The following is a 17,844-nucleotide window of genomic DNA, read 5'->3' as shown; positions in this document are numbered from 1 at the left end:
TCAAAATGTCAACAAAAACAACCAAATTCACAATTGACAATGACAGATCAAAACACACACATGTGATTGGCACCAGCGAGAGCTTTATATGTATTCTGCATGCATGAGACAACTTTTTTTTTTTTAATTGCCAGTGCACATCATATGTACTGGCCAGTCAGTCAGTCAGATGGTCGGATGGACGTACAGTCGGTCACCTAGCCTTTTATATTTATACTAGTAGCCCGGTGCACGAAATTTGTGCACTGGGGTGGGGGGTGGGCGGAAAAGAGCCCCTCAGTCTGGCCTTCACCCTTTCCAATCTGAGACCCATCAGGGAATGTCCAACTACCTGTTTGTGTCCACACTTTTAACAGATAACAGCTCTATTGTTGTTTCTTTCTTATGCTTAAAACCATTGGAATTAGTAGGTATTCAAAGTGTGTATACATTTTCGGGGGACACCCTGTATATCTCTAGTCAGCGGTGAAAGAAACCAACAGCAGATTTGGAACCCCCAGACAGGGAACCTCACTCACTCCCCAAATGTCTCCCCACTTCACTTTCCACCTTTGTGGGCAGCAGGAGAATCAACGTTTTCTACAATTAATTTGGAAAAGCACGTCCTGTCACGCGCTGCCTGGCAGGAGTGTGCTAAGCCTCAAGCAAGAGAGGCTCAGTCAGGGCAGCCTTCGCTCATGGGCTCATGGGTGCTTGCACCCAAAGTGCACATTCCTCCTCTACAGTCGCCCCGACTATCCCACTGTTTCACTGAGAGGACGGAATTCCTCTCAGCCTCTGGGTTCTTGATCTTGAACGCTGACCAAAGACACCTCAGCTAGGGCTGCCCGCGCCCACAAGGTGTGCCTGTCTGCACCTGCTCCTGCCTCAGTACCTTCATTAACCCCCCAGAGGTGATCTTGTAGCTGCACTGGCCTCCTTGGGAACAGCATCACCACTCCGCCCTCTCACTGTCATCTCATAGGCGCCCACCATCAGCACCCAGAACACCCAGACACTCTCCAAAGGATGTGAGCGCATCAGAGAGGATGTGTGGACATCCTGTGGGGGTGTTAGGCATGCCGGATTGATGGAAGTGCGGTGGAGAGGCGGGGGGGAACTTGTGCACGCCTTGGTTTGCAACTGTTGCAGGCGCGGGAGGGTGACAGTGTGCTGGGGGATGTTCGCATGCCAGGGTGGGATGTGCACACCAGAGGCATCTGGCTTTGCAGATCCACAAACCCCTGTGGTGTGGCCAGGAGGACGTCAGTCTGGTCCGCCACGGTGGCTGTCCCTGCTATCCTGCACCTTCTGGGCCAGGAGACAGATCTTGTGCATCCACTCTTGGGTGCTGATGGCCTGCAGGCGCTACTTCAGCTCAGCCTGCAGGCTCCGCTTGGTGCGATCACAGCTGTCACCACCGCCATGTGGGAAATACAGGCCTCCCTCCACCAGGCTGCCTCCCCTGTCCAGAGGCTCTCTGCACTGCTCACCTGCCCAGAGTGACTGGGGCTGGGCGGAAGCCAGGTGTCCTGCCCTGCCCAACCCCGGCTGATCCGCTCCTGTGCGAGCTGCCGCCCCCCTGGGAAGGGTCACAGATCCGGGTCCTGGGACCGCGGACAGCCTCAAGCGTTGCCCCCCCACCTGGCAGGGTCACAGATCCAGGTCCTGGGACCGTGGACAGCCTCAAACGCTGGCTTCTGCCTGCCAGGACATGGATCCGGGTCCCAGACCGCCGACAGGCTCAAGCACTGCCCCCCATCCACCACCTCATGGATACAGGTCCGGACAGCGGACAGCCTCAAGCACTGCCCCCGCCCGGCAGAGTCACGGATCCGAGTCTGGACCGTGGAGAGCCTCAAGCACTGCCCCCCATCAACCAGGTCATGGATCCAGGTCCGGACCGCAGACAGCCTCAATCACTGCCCCCCACCTAGCAGGGTCACAGATCCGGTCCCGGACCACGGACAGCCTTGCCCGCTGCCGCCCGCCTTCAGTATGCAAATTAGCCACCATCTTGTTGCTTTAGGGTGGGAGTCCCCACTTGGGTGCCTGGCCAGCCTGGATGAGGGGATGATGGCTTTTTGCAGCTGGTCACACCCCCTTCAGGGTGGGGGTCCCCAGTGGGGTGCCTGGCCAGTCGTGGTGAGGGGCTGAGGGCTGTTTTCAGGCTGGCGGGTGACTGAAGCTCCCAACCTCTCCTTTTTTTCTTTTTTATTTTTATTCTGGGATTTATTTACCTTCTATGGCTGTCATTGGAGCTGAGAGCCAGCATTAGCTCTGAGGCTCGGCTCCAGCTCTGAAACCTCGGCTGCTGAAAGCAGGAATCTAGGGTTTGTTTGGGTTCTACAATTGTAACACTGTTGCGATCCTGCTGGCTGAAGCCCAGCTGGCTGAAAGCAGGTTTCTGGGGATGGTTTAGCTTCTATAATTGCAACATTGTTTCTTAGAGTTGCAGCTCGGAGGCCGGCTGCGGCAGGCGGGGAACCTTGGCTTCTTCCTTTACTGGAACAAGCAAGCCTTCTGTTCGCTTCAGCTGCCTGGCTGCCAGCCGCCATCTTGGTTGGCAGTTAATTTGCATATCGCCCTGATTAGCCAATGGGAAACGTGTTGGAGCTATGGTTAATTACCATGTTTGTCTATTATTAGATAGGATAGATGTTCTCAAGGAAAACATCAAGCAATGTTTTCAAACAAGTTAATGCAGTGGATATGGACATTTACACATCCCATTGGCAATAGCTATGATAGCTATTTATGTTTCTAATTGAGAATTTGGTGGCTGTTGAGAGATTGGCTTCATTTCTGAAATGATCAAAGAGTAAACTCATTGCTAGGTGTCCCTAGAAAAAACGTATGGAATTAGAACATTACCTGTAAAAATATTAACCTTAAATTTTATTTTCCTTAAGCTGCTTTCCATTTCAGAAGATTTTTCATGAAATTCCCTTATAATTGTTTGCAAACCATTTGCTTTTTAACTTTAATTTAATAATATCCTTTTAGACTTTTAAAACTGCACCATGTGCCATAAAGCAGCTTAATAGAACATGTTTTTAAATACCTGCTAGGTCAGGATTCACATGCAATAAAAACTTGAAATTCCTCTGTAGTTAGATTAAAGATAATTTTAAAAACTGATATAAAAAGGGATAGAAACTTAATGAAGTAGGTAATAAAATTGCACACAAAGACAAATTTTCTATACTTACTGAGTCAATTGTTTTAAAATAAGCCTAAATATGCAGTCTCTTTTATAGTAGCTTATTTTAAGGTATGATAAATTGAACATTAAATGTACATGCTTCATAAATATACTTGATTGTAAGTCTTGAAGCCATGTTTGACTTAAATCTAATTAGAAACCTACAGTGAAATATTTTAAATCTTATATGTGATGACATTCCCTTGAGGAAAAGGAAATATTACAGCTACCTTAGAATTGGTAATGAGAGGCAAAGGTGCTCAAGTAAAGTGATGACTTTCTTGTCTCTGCCATAGTTTTTTAAATGCTTCAGTACTTTAGAGTGAATATTCTACTGAAGACTAAAATAAATGACAGATTCCTAACATAAATACATAGGCACCCATTAATGCAGTCCATTGGTGATATAAGTGATTATTGAATATGGAGCCCGTACTTGCCTTCAATTATCTCCCCTCTTTAATCTCCTAAATTATTAGAGATTCCTATATTCTATTTTAGATTAAAGTTCTGTGCTTCTAGCCGGCACCTAATGAAATATATTTATGATCTTTCAGTGAGAAAGCACATTTATCCATTGGTAATCATCCTATCTAATAAAAGAGAAACATGGTAATTAGCTGTACTTCCGCTATCCTTCCCATTGGCTAATAAGGGTGATATGCAAATTAACCACCAGCCAAGATGGCAGCCGGCAGCCAGGCAGCTTGAAGCGAACATGAGGCTTGCTTGCTTCAGTGATGGAGGAATCCAACGTTCCCTGCCTGCCACTGCCAGCCTCTGAGCTTGCAGTTTGGAACATTGTTACAAATATAGAAGCTAAACAAAACCCCAGAAACCTGCTTTCAGCCAGCCGGGATCTCAGAGCTGGAGTTGAAACAGTGTTTTGATTATAGAACCAAAACAAACCAGATACCTGCTTTCAACAGCCAAGGCCTAAGAGCTGGAGCCAAGCCTCAGAGCTAAAGCTGGCCCAGAATAAAAAAAAAAAAAAAATAATGGAGTGGTTGGGAGCTTCAGTCACCCGCCAGCCTGAAAACAGCCCTCAGCCCCTCACCACGACTGGCCAGGCACCCCAGTGGGGACCCCCACCCTGAAGGGGGTGTGACCAGCTGCAAACAGCCATCATCCCCTCATCCAAGCTGGCCAGGCACCCCAGTGTGGACCCCCACCCTGATCCAGGACACCCTTCAAGGCAAACCAGCCAGCCCCCACCCATGCACCAGGCCTCTATCCTATATAGTAAAAGGGTAATATGCCTCCCAGCACCAGGATCATTGGAGCCACGAGGCCTCCCAGCACCGGGATCAGCGTGACAGGGGACAGCGCCAAACCCCCTGATCGCCCTGCGGGTCTGTGTGTGACAGGGGGCGGGGCCACAACCTCCCTATCCACCCTGCTCTGTTCGTGACAGGGGAAGGCACCCCAACCCCCTGATCAGCCCTGCTCTGTGCCTGATAGGGGGGAGCTCCCCAACCCCCTGATCGCCCTGTGGCTCTGTGTGTGATGGGGTAAAGCCATAACCTCCCCATTGGCCCTGCCCTGATTGTGACAGTGGCGGCACCCCAACCCCCTGATTGGCCCTGCTCTGTGGGTGATAGAGGGCGGTGCCCCAATTCCCCTATCGGCCGTACTCTGTGACTGACTGGGGAGCTCCCCAACCCCCTGATGGGCCCTGCTCTGTGAGTGACAGGGGGCAGCGCCCCAACCCCCTGATTGGCCCTGCTCTGTGCGTGACAGGGGGTGGCACCGCAACCTCCCCATCACCCCTGCCTTGAGTGCGACAAGAGGCGGTGCCCCAACCCCCCAATCGGCCCTACCCTGAACATGACTGAGGGTGGCATCACAACCTCCCAATCTGCCCTGCTCTGTACATGACAGGGGGCAGTGCCCCAACTCCCCAATCAGCCCTGCTCTGAGCCCGACCAGGGGCTGGACCTAGGGATCGGGCCTGCCCTCTGCCACCCGGGAGCAGGCCTAAGCCAGCAGGTCGTTATCCCCTGAGGGGTCCCAGACTGTAAGAGGGCACAGGCCAGGTTGAGGGACCCCCCCTCCCCCCCCCAGTGTACCAATTTTTGTGCACCGGGCCTCTAGTTAATTTATATTCTAGAATGATTGATCAAATTACACTATTTAACGAAGAACTGTCTCTAGAGCAGTGGTTCTCAACCTTGGCTGCACATTAGAATCACCTGGGAATCTTTTTAAAATCCTGATTTCTGGACCTCATCTTTTGGAAATTCTGTTTCTTTGTTATGGGGTGAGGCCACAACATTAGTAACAAAGAAACAGAATTTCCAGAGGATGAGGCCCAGAAATCAGGATTTTAAAGATTCCCAGGTGATTCTAATGTGCAGCCAAGGTTGAGAACCACTGCTCTAGAGGAAAGGCAAATCAAGACAGGTTGGAAAGGCGAAAAGAAAAACTAAAAAAATATTAGCTCAAGCCTTTACTGAAAATTTGTGACTTGAGAACATCTCAAGATGACTGCTTTAGGAGTAGTACGAATGTGAAAAAATCCCACAGGGTAGATTTGAGGAAGATCATAGTCTAATTTTGTTCTTAGACCTGTTCACTGATGAAATTCACAGAAGGTATGGGGAAACTGAGGCTGTGGTGATCACAGGACAGGATACAGGTACCATAAGATTGGCATTTTAGTTTAGCAAACATTAGTTGTTCAATTTGGTTTAAAATAGAGGTGGGAAGAAATAGTTGGAGCTAAGGTGAAAATTGTTTAGTCTTGCATCGCATTTCACAAAGACTCATTTGGATAGTGGAGTAAGAAAACAAGTGGGACTTATCTATTACATAAGGAGTAGTAAAACAGTAGGTCTGAGAAGAATGAAATGTGACATTTGCAAAGTTAGAATCAGCATGAGAATATTGGATGCCTGAGTGATGGTTGTGTAGAAAAAGTGTTGACAGGCAGAGAATGACAAAGAGAAACAAAGAAAGCAAAAGACAGAGACCAAACACAAGTTTTGTTGACCACCTTTCACTGTTTAAGCAGCTATTTTATCTTTCTTCTTTTCCATTACTTGTTCTTCAAAATCTATAAGTTCTTCTAAATGCACAACTTCCAATGAGTCTGAGCCTAACACCTCTTGGTCAAATCCAGACTAGAGCCAAAATTAGCTTTTTACAATAGCTTCTTTGCCAGGAGAATGTGCATTTAGGCATGCGCTTTGCTGCATTTCCCTAAAGCAGCGGTTCTCAACCTGTGGGTCGCGACCTCTTTGGGGGTCGAACGACCCTTTCACAGGGGTCGCCTAAGACGATCGGAAAACACATATATAATTACATATTGTTTTTGAGATTAATCACTATGCTTTAATTATGTTCAATTTGTAACAATGAAAATGCATCCTGCATATCAGATATTTACATTACGATTCATAACAGTAGCAAAGTTACAGTTATGAAGTAGCAACAAAAATAATTTTATGGTTGGGGGTCACCACAACATGAAGAACTGTATTAAAGGGTCACAGCATTAGGAAGGTTGAGAACCACTGCCCTAAAGCATGTTTCAATTGTCAATCAAGGGCTTTATCACAACTGCTAGCACTAGACACCATGGAGGTAAAGAAATGGACCTATTCTTTACTCCAAAGGTAAGAAAAGATGGGTCTCTAATCTGGCTTTCCTGTATCTCAGATACATCAGGGATTTTTTTTTTTTAAAATTCAGGCTTCTGTCACCTATATGATACCAAAGCTCAGCAGAATATTTTTCTTCAATACTTTGAGGTTAAAGCCTGTAGCAATTTTTATTCAGTTGTCACCTTTGCCCTATTTCTCAGCATCCTAATTTATTCATCCTTCACTGATTCCTGGAGTGTATCCTGAATTAAAAAAAGGTGCTTCAGGGTTATACACTGAAATATTATTTGGCTATGCTTAACATCCTTTTCTATTTTCTCCTTAATTATTTAACATATAATAAGAATGTTAGATGAGTTAACTAAAGTATTACTGCAACTCACAATTTACAACAGGCACTGTCCACAGGCTCTACAGTCCCTGTGTTGGCAATGATCATCTGGACAGACCTTCCCAAAAATAATTAAAATTAAATGTATTGTTAAACCTCCATGACTCACTTAATTATGCAGTAATGTTGTGAAATGGCACCTGAAAGGGAGGTGGGTATCCCTTTGTAGTGTTTTGGTCTATTTTACTATACCTATTAACTCAGAACTTGTGTCTTTCTCTTCCAGCTTGTGAACATTTACTAGAAAATCTAAGTTTTAACCAAATTAGTAGCCCTATTACATAAGGAATAGTTTGTATGGATTAGGACAAAAATGTAAATTATGAGTTTATTATAACAACTTTAATAGAGCTACTCTCAAGATTAAGGAGCAAACAACAAAACAAAGTTCATTAATTTATAAATCTTGAAAAAAAAGACTATACTTTCAGGGATCATTTCTATAAATCTTGAAAAATTACTTAATATATTTCTACCCAAATAAATGCCTTGCCTTGACCTTTGTTATCCTAAGAAAACATTCAAACCTGTAAATAATTTTTTAGTTTATTTAAGCCAAACTGTCAACAATGACCAGGAAGCAGAATCTCAACGTATTGGGATACTGCTGCAGAGAATGGCAGTTTTTCACATTCTTTTCTATATTACAATCAAAGAAGAAGACTTAAGGGGGTTACATGAAATCCATTGGTGATAGGTTAGGGAGATGGGAGAAAACAAAGAAGGGTGAGGGAGAGGGGAATTGGATGAAAAGAAGTAAAATGATAGACGCATACTTCTTTTACATAGGTGGGTACAGGATAGTTAACAGTCCACAATTAACATGTTAACAATAACAATGAGGGAATTTGTGGTCTCTGTCCTGGTGCTCTGAAGCATTGGTTGTGCCCTGAGGGGTCCAGAAAAAGGGAAGTTACAAGTTACCCTGACATTCTGCAGGTAAGTTATCTTAGATGCAAAAACACAATAGGCTCAGTAAAGATTGAAGTTGATCTTTGTCAGGAAAGATACTGGCCTAGGACATTACTACCCACTCTAAACTGCTTTTTAGTTTGAGGTTTTAACTTCAGACCATCCTTTGTAGTTATTTAATTAACAGGCCTTTCCTGAGTTAGTCAGGTTAGAATGTGGCCCCTTTTTATCCACAACTTGTAGCTGCCTAAATGCATTGTTATTAGTAAATTAGGAAGAGATGCTAAATAATAAGAAATACAAACTCTTTCCCAAGATGCAACATGCCCCCATGGGGATATCTGGCCCATTTTAAATCTTGTACGTTCACCTTTTAAATAATGCAGCATCAAGCTAGATTGAATGATAGTCTTAAAAATATATTGTGAACAGAGAGGATATAACTTAATTCATTGTAAATCATCCTATCTAATAAAAGAGAAACGTGCAACTTGACTGTACCTCCACTACACACACAAGCCATGCCCACCAGCCAATCAGGAGAAAGTATGCAAATAAACCCAACCAAGATGGCGGCAGCCATGGAGCTGGAGTGAACAGGAGGCTTGGGTTGCCCCCGGCAATGGAGGAAGCCAAGCTTCCCACCTGCCCTGCCAGCCCTGAGCTCCGCTCAAGGCTACAAAGTTTCAATTATAGAAGATAAATGAATCCCAGATACCTGCTTCCAGCCGCCATGGCCTCCACTCAAGGATGGTCTAGGAGCCTGAGTTGCCCAGGGCCATGGCCAGCCTGCAAACAGCCATCAAACCCTCACCCAGGCTGTCCAGGCACACCAGTGAGGACACCCAACCTCAAGGGGGTGTGACCAGCTGGCAAACAGAAATCAGCCCCTCTCCCAGGCTGGCCACACCCTCATAGGCTGAGGGTCCCCGCTGGGGGGCTTGGCCAGTCTGAAAACAGCCATCAGCTCCTCACACAGGCTGGCCAGGCACCCCAGCAGGGACCTCCACCCTGAAGGGGGTGTGGCCAGCCTGAAAACTGTCCTCAGTCCCTCACCAAGGCTGGCCAGGCACCCCAGCAGTGACCCCCACCCTGAAGCGGGTGTAGCCAGCTTGAAAACAGCCCTCAGCCCCTCACCTAGGCTGGCCACGCCCCCCCAGTGGGGACCCTCACCCCATGGGGGCATGGCCAGCCAGCAAACCACCACAAGCCCCTCGCCCTGGCCTCCCCACTCCCCAAGGGAACCCCAACCTTGATCTGAGACACCCTTCAGGGCAAACCAGCTGGCCCCCACCTGTGCACCAGGCCTCTATCTATACTAATAAAAAAGTAATATGCTAATTAGACTGGGAGATTCTCCTGGAGACCTTCTGGACATTCTTCTGGACAAAGCCATGGTGGCGGGGTTGAGGTAGAGGTGGTTAGAGGCCAAGAGAGGAGGACAGTTGTGGGTGATCAGGCTGATGGGGGGGTGGGGCCATTGGGGGTAATCAGACCAGCAGGGGGGCCAGTTGGGGGCAAGCAGGCCATCAGTGGGGGGGGGTCAGTTAGAGGTGATCAGGACAGCAAGAGGGGGCAGTTTAGAGTGAGCAGGCCAGCAGGGGGGCAGTTGGGGGTAATCAGGCTGGTGGGGGGCACTTGGGGGCAAGCAGGCCAGTGGCAGGGGGCAGTTGGGGACTAGAAGGCTGGCAGGCAGAGTGTTCAGGGGCAATCAGGCAGGCAGGCAGGGGAGCAGTTAGGAGCCAGCAGTCTCAGATTTCGAGAGGGATGGCTGACTGCTAGTTTAGGCCCGATCTCTGTAAACTGGCAGTAGGACATCCTTTGAGGGGTCCCAGATTGGAGAGGGTGCAGGCCGGGCTGAGGAACACCCCCTCCCCCGTGCACAAATTTCATGTACTGGGCCACTAGTGGAATATATATTAATCAAAATTAGACTGTGTTATAACTAGAACTATTTCTTCATTAAGTATATCTCTTTTAAAGCATGCATTGTACTGTTATATACATAGAAACAAACTTTTTTCAGTGTTATTTCCTTAAAAATTATGAAATTGGGAAGATAATGTAACTAGATGATAAGCCACATGACATGTGGTCAATGTAAATCATGGGCTTGAATCCAGAAATCTGTTACAACCACCAGCTTGTTATAAACATGACAAACAAACTTAGGCAGACTTAAACAGGAAAGCAATGTGGCAGGAAACTTAACACATTATAGCCACTCACTAGCTGTGTGAGTCTGGGGAAACAAATTTCACTCCTTTCAGGATCAGTTTTCTTATCTATAAATTAGACATGATGAAATCTACATTTGAAGTATACTAGTAGCATTCTCTCAAAGTAAGTTTTCTTTTTTTTTAACTTAGCTGAATAAACCCAATTGATAATCCACATGGCAAGCATTAGATGTAGCAGAGGTCAAGAAAGGTCAAGATGTCAGAAAACTTCTACAGTATTATATACTTTAGTGAATATAATAATTCAGATAAACAACAGATCATCAGCAAGTAGATTTGATACAATGGGCTTCCAACCCTGTGAAAATAAAATGAGGTTCTGAAAGAATGATAATATTTGCATTACCAGAAAAAAAAAAAGAAAAATGTCTGCTAAGGGGGTGAAACAAAAGCTTAAAGTTAGGAGTAAATATGATATATTCAATACAATTAACTGGAATAAACCCACTGAAACAGAATGTTCATATTTGGTAACAGTTAAATGTCAGTTTCATTCTAGGTGATGCTCTAATAACTAATCATACCAACCAAGGAAAATATAATCAGAGGAACTATGTAGCATAATGGAAAGAATGTATTGTTTGTAGACAATTGGCTTTCTTTCTTGTTGAGGAAAGATCTTGTGTGAGCCCTCATGAATCCTGTCCCTTAGTATCCTAATACTAGTGGCCCGGTGCAAGAAATTAGTGCATGGGGGTGAGGGGGTGTTCCTCAGCCTGTTCTGAACCCTCTCCAATCTGGGACCCCTCAGGGGATGTCCAACTGCTGGTTTAGGCCCGATCCCACAACCCCCTCACAATCTGGGACCACTGGCTCCTAACCGCTGGCCTGCTTGCCTGCTTGATAACCCCTAACTACTCTGACTGCTGGCCTGCTCACCCCCAACTGCCCCCCTCTGCTGGCCTGCTTGTCCCCAACTGCTCCCCATGCTGGCTTGCTCACCCCCAAGTGCCCCCCCCACCAGCCTGCTTGCCCCCAACTGCCTCCCCTGCTGGCCTGCTCACCCCCAACTAGTCCCCTCTGCTGGCCCACTCACCCGCAACTGCCCCTCCCTTGCTAGCCTGATCACCCCCAAATGCCCTCCCCTCCTGGCCTGATCACCCCTAACTGCCTCTGCCTTGGCCCTGCCACCATGGCTTTGTCCAGAAGGACATCTGAAAAGTCTCATGGTCTAATTAGCATATTACCCTTTTATTAGTATAGATAGGCTATGACATAGCGCCATAACGATAACATATCTACCAGTATTACTCTATGAGAATACATACTTCATGCGATAGGAAGGCATCTAATACATTACATTGTATATGTTGTAATTAGTAGGAAATACTTATTCATAACAATAATATACACCCTGTGACTTCCCTTCCTGATTTGGGAATGGTTCTCTAGTTCTTTGAACGTTTCCTGGCCCTTGATGTTTTTTTTTGTTGTTTTTTTTTTTTTTTTTTTTTGTCATTCAGTGTAACTTTATTTACTGTTTATTGCACATGATTTGAGGTCTTTAATTTCTAACCACCAAAAATTCAAAGGACTATTTTTTCCATGAAGTCTAACATTAACATTAGTGAATTCATGTATTCATGTGTTTTTATTGTAAATGATTGAATTATTCAAATTATCATAGATCCTGAACTCATAAGTGTGAACCATGCACAGGCTGGTAGCAAGCCAGGAAGCCACTCTGCAAGCAAACAGATACTCTGCATAAGGAGAAAACTCATAGCGCAACATTTAATGTCCAACCTGAGTCACCTCAGAATGTTACATATATTGTATTCTTAATTCATATAATATCAGGAACTCAACTGCTTGGTTGGTGATGGGGTTGACCTGGTTGCGGGAGGATTATTCCTGAAATAATTAAGGAAAAGGGGGCTCAATCTTTCTTCTTGGTTGCTTGCTCCTCCCCAGCATCTTCATCTTTCTTCTCATCCTCAGCTTCTTGGGCATCTTCTCCTTCACCTTCACCTCCTTCTTCCTCCTTTGTGTCCTCACATTCTCCTTGGCACCTTCTTCCTCTTCCTCTCCTTCCTCTTCCTTAGGCTCTTCCTTCTCCTTCTCTTCCTCTTCAGCTTCTCCTTCAGAGGGGGGTTCATCCTTAGCTTCCTTGGCTTTTGCAGCCTCGATGGTCTCCTCCACCTCAATCTGCTTGTCCTGGACATGGCTTGTGTATTAAGAAGGGAAGGAACAAGCAGAAATCAAGTAGGAGCTGGTCTGTAAACCACTGTAGGCAGATTGGCCAAAGACTTGGGAATAATGGGAGTAACCGCTGGCTATGCTTCCCACGCTGGTGAAACTGAGCCAGGTCTCCTCACCTTCTAAGAGTTTCCTATAAGCTGAAATGTCAATGTCCAAAGCCATCTTCACATTGAGGAGGTCCTGGTATTCTTTTAAATATCATGCCATTTCACTCTTTGTAGTTCTCAATTCATTTTCTAATTTGTTGATTGTGTCCTGCATAGCACTAATGTCGGTGTTCTGCTTACCTTCCAGCTCTTGCAGCTGCTTTTACAGCACTTTGTTCATGCCCCAGCATGCTTCCATCTCCAGGGTCTTGGCCTTGAGCAGGCAGCGGCTCTCAGAACCTCATCCTTGGCAGTGCACACTGCTTCAGTGTTCTTGGCAGCGCTCTCGGTCAGCATGGTAAAGTGGCTCTTGAACCATTCTTTAGCATTCTGCATGTTCTTGGCAGCCAGCTTCTAATACTGGGTGCGAATGTCCTTGAGTGTGGTGGAGAGGTTGGGCTTGGAGAACACGTCCATCTCCACAGAGATCTGAGAATACTGGATCTGTGCCTGCAGCTCAACAATCTCCTCTTCGTGCACCTTCTTCAGAAAGGTGATTTCATCCATCAGGCTGCGGATGCACTCTTTGAGCTCAGCATCCGTGAGAGCTGCCTCGTCTGCACCTTTGCAAGCCTGCAGCAGCTGGCCCTCAGCGTCCTGGTGATTCAGCACCTCTTCCTTATAACATGCCTGCAGGTTGCTACCAGCCCCAGTGCCTCCTAACGGGGTCCCAAGGCTGAGCCCCCAATTCCGCTGCCTTCTCCTTGCCAAGGACCAGAGCACAGTGAGGTGGGGTGCAGGCATCCCATTTTTATTAAAATGTTCAACCTACACCTGCTCCACCAGTGTCTGCAGGTGGCACGGGGGCAGACAGTGATCCCGGAGGCACTCACCACCCCTGCCAGATGTCAGCCATGATGGTCAGGGTGAGACAGTCCCGCCAGGCCTTGTGGCTGCACCTTGGACCTGCTTCCTTAACCAGGGACCTGGCACAGGGCTGGAGGCAGTGGCACTTCCTCCCCAGCCCACAGTGGAGCAGGTCCCTGCAGTTTCAGAACCAAACTCCGAGGGCCTTCCTGGGCAGCAGCAGCCCTGAACCCACCGGGTCTCCCTCGATCCTGCCAAGGCTTGCTTTTCACACTTGCTTCTCACACTTGCTGAAAATCTTCTTGGTCCAGTTGCCATAATAATCAGTTCGGGCTAAAAGGACTGGGGACTCCAGCAGGTCTGAGGGGACTGGGCTCCGCCATCTTATGGCTATGGGCTCCACCATCTTTGTGGCAGAGTGATGGTTAAGTGCATATAACCCTTTTATTAGATAGGATATAAAAACCCAGGGTCTATAACAGCTGTGGGCAAACTACGGCCTGTGGGCTGGATCCAGCCCGTTTGAAATGAATAAAACTAAAATAAAAAAAGACCGTACCCTTTTATGTAATGATGTTCACTTTGAATTTATATTAGTTCACACAAACACTCCATCCATGCTTTTGTTCCGGCCCTCCGGTCCAGTTTAAGAACCCATTGTGGCCCTCGAGTCAAAAAGTTTGCCCACCCCTGGTCTATAATGACCGAACACCAGAAGTCAGCTCTGCAGTCAGAGCTGGGTTGCCAGTGATTGCAGCCGGTGCAGGTGCATGACCGAGCACTGACTCTAGAGGGGGCTGCAGATCAGGCTGGGAGAAAGAGGCAGGGTCTGATCTGCAGCCTCTGTGGCAGCTATTGATCAGCCATTGCCTTTCTCTTTCTCTCCGGGCTTAGCCAGCAGCCACACCTCTGTTTCTCTCCAGGCTTCCATGAGGGCAGCTGATCAGTTCTGCCTCTCTGATCAGGCCTACAGATAGGCCCGGAGACGCTGACTGTCATAGAAACTGACCAATCAGAACCAAATCTGGGTGAACTGTGAAGAGTCAATGGCTGCCTAAGAGGCAGAGCTTTTGACACTGACTGGCATAGAAACCGACCAATCAGAACCAAATTGGCCTGCAGGGGAGGGCAGTTGGGGGTGAGATCAGGCCATCAGGGGAGGGCAGCTGGGGGCAATCAGGCAGACAGGAAGAGGCAGTTAGGGGCGATCAAGCAGGCAGGCAGAGAGGTTAGGGGCAATCAGGCAGGCAGGCAAGTGGTTAGGGATGATCAGAGCTATAATTTTATGCTATATACTTGTGCACGGAGGGGGGGTTGCCTCAGCCCAGCCTGCACCCTCTCCAATCAAGGACCCCTTGGGGGATGTCCGATTGCCAGAGATTGGGCCTAAACCGGCAGTCAGACATCCCTCTCACAATCCTGGACCACTGGCTCCTAATCACTCACCTGCCTGCCAGCCTGGTTGCCCCAAACTTCCCCTCCTGCTGGCCTAGTCACCTCCAACTGCCCCCCCCCCCCCCCGCCGGCCTGGTTGTTCCCATGGCCCCCCTACTGGCCTGGTAGCCCTACGCAGCCTGCTGTCCAGTCATTTAGTCGTCCCTCACTAACCTTCCTGCCGGCCAGGTCACCCCACACAGGCTGCTTGTTCAGTCATTTGGTAGTCCCTTATTAACCCCCCTGCCAACCTGGTTGTAGGCAGCCATCTTGTGAGGGTAAGAGTGTTAATTTGCATATTACCTCTTTATTATATAGGATAAAAGTGCACTGCTCTAAGTAGCTAAATTTCTGTTAATTTGTTATGTGGTAATGGATTACAAATGCCTAATACACCTGTGACCCATAAAAATTTTTTAAATATCAAAAACAAAATTTTAAAATATTTATGACCTCAAGGTAGGAAACGATTAAATTAAACACAAATGCACAACTCATAAAGTGTTGATACATTCTAAATGGCAAAATATAACATAAACAAATAAGGACCACATTCTGGGAGAATACATTTGAAACATATAATAGAACACCAACATGTTAATAAAAATATCCTCAAACAAAACATTGACCAAACACATAACCAATCAAGTCATAGGAGAAGAAATCAAAATAGTTAAGAAATGTATACTCAAAATCATTAATAATTAATTAAATGCAAAATTATATATAATTTCACACTCATCAGACTGACAGAAATATTAAAAAGTTAGACAATACTTAGTGTCAAAGACAATATAGAGAATTAGGAACTTTCACTCACTGTTGATGGGAGTGTAATTGATACAATCCTTTTTATATGAATTAGGAAATATCTAGTGAAATTAAAATTGCATGTAACTTTCCAGTAAGTATTTCCATTTCTAGTCATATACCGTAGAAAGCCTCACACATGCATAAAAGGAGATATATATATATATAAAATTTTCCATTTTACTATTTTTTCAAAGAGTGAAAAAATATAAAAAATAATACTGTCAGGAAGAGCTCAGCTGAGCCAGAAAAGAGAGCTTGGCTGTCAAATATCCAGAATAGCCAATTAAACAACAAGCCAAAATGGGTCTTTGACTTCTTACTTCAATGGTATAGGCCAGTGGTCGGCAAACCGTGGCTCGCGAGCCACATGCGGCTATTTGCCCCCTTGAGTGTGACTCTTCCACAAAATACCACCTGTGGGCGCACACATACAGTGTGATTGAAACTTCGTGGCCCATGCACAGAAGTCGGTTTTTGGCCTGGGCAAGTCTATTTTGAAGAAGTGGCGTTAGAAGAAGTGGGGGGTGTTGGTCAGTGGGGCGATGGGAGCGGGGGAGGCAGGTGTGCGCGATTCATGGGAGTTAAGTGAGACTGGCTACAAGATGAGTGTGGATGGGAGAGTTGGAAAGGGTCGACCTCAGGGAACGTACCTCAATCAGATTGAGGACGTTTTTTAGCAAAGGCAAGCTTAGGAGTACCCTAATTAAGTTAATAACAATGTACCTACCTATATAGTTTAAGTTTAAAAAATTTGGCTCTCAAAAGAAATTTCAATCGTTGTACTGTTGATATTTGGCTCTGTTGACTAATGAGTTTGCCAACCACTGGTATAGGCAAAAGACTAAACTGAAAAAAGTATTGACCGCTCCTTTTCCATTTCCCTCTAAGGAACTGCATACTCATCAAGGATCAGGTAGATCAGCATGCATATAGGGTCAGAGTCATTACACTTTTTAGAGAGCCCTGAACAACAACAAAAAAGGCTCCAGAAGTTTTATGAACCCAAGGCCAGAAGGGAGAAAAAAGGGTGGGATTTAGCAATGGAAAGTACTGTGTACTGAGTTCAGAGTGGAAATATTAAACAAAAAACACATGAGGCCAGAAATTATGCTTATAGAAATGGTTTATTGACCCATATGCTAGCCAGGAAAAGGACCAGGTCTTGGGGTATGCAACCTAAACTACCAGCAGCAGGGCTAGGTGGAAAAGAGAAACATGCCTGCAGTCCTGAGGTAGACAAGGCTCTTCAATGAGTTTGGCAAAGAAATATGTAAGTGGTTTTGAAAGAATTTGCATTGGTTATAGATAAAGGGGTCAGGAAGATGTAAGTGAGTACAGTTCTGGGATAGGTGCATGGCCCACAAGGAAGAAGTATTTGCAGTTTCTGGACTGGTTGTGGCAAACATGCCAGAAAGTTCATGTGTAAAGAGGATGTGGTGGTGTATGGTGTTTGCTATTCTTTCTAGATAGAAGCCTAGAAGTTGATTAAAAATTTAAACATACATTCACAAATGTGAGTAGTCATTTTTTGGTTTTGGCCAGTAGCCATTTATTGATCCACCTCCCTTATCTCTCTCCTCCACTTTCTGACCCACTGAATTTAATTTAGAACATTTTTCTTGTCAGAGAAAAGTGTCTTCAAGTTTTCCCTCTTCTTCCCTGATAAGGAGGCCTTGCCAGAGGTGCCTGAAGGCCTCAGATAAAGAGAGCTAAGAATGAAGGAGTGGGACTAGGAATGAAAATATGTGAATAACATGACTAGCTAAGGGAGCCCGAGTCTTTGACTGTAGCTCCCCTTAGAGACCTAGATGCTCTGGCTGCGTCCCAAGTCTAACATTGGAAGGGTGGCCTTCCCCTTGAGGCCTGCCATGTCAAATTTGTATAATTGTCTATGAACAGGCCTGAGAAATTACACATTAGTTTTTAACCAAGAACTGAACTCCTCCAACACATGAAGCAGTAAATATATGGGTAACTTAAAAAAACACATTAAAATAATACATTCAATAAAATGTAATTCTCTATATCAACTAAAATTGGATTATAACTGCATATGTTGACAACTGTATGGGCTTTCTCTCAGTTCATGACTTTGTGCAGGAAATATTTC

At 45.9% G+C, this 17,844-nt stretch overlaps 1 pseudogene across 1 annotated transcript; it reads right to left on the bottom strand.

The window, feature by feature from the left end:
* Positions 1 to 12,211: 12,211 nt before the first annotated feature.
* LOC308511730 (neurofilament light polypeptide-like) lies at positions 12,212 to 13,424 on the bottom strand (annotated as a pseudogene). Its single transcript has one exon. The product of its transcript is annotated as a neurofilament light polypeptide-like (transcript).
* Between the last annotated feature and the right edge of the window lie 4,420 nt (positions 13,425 to 17,844).

Source organism: Myotis nattereri (assembly GCF_964212035.1).
Source record: "Myotis nattereri genome assembly, chromosome: X".
In the NCBI taxonomy this organism is placed as follows: Eukaryota; Metazoa; Chordata; class Mammalia; order Chiroptera; family Vespertilionidae; genus Myotis; species Myotis nattereri.
This window is presented reverse-complemented; position numbering and strand designations above follow the sequence as displayed.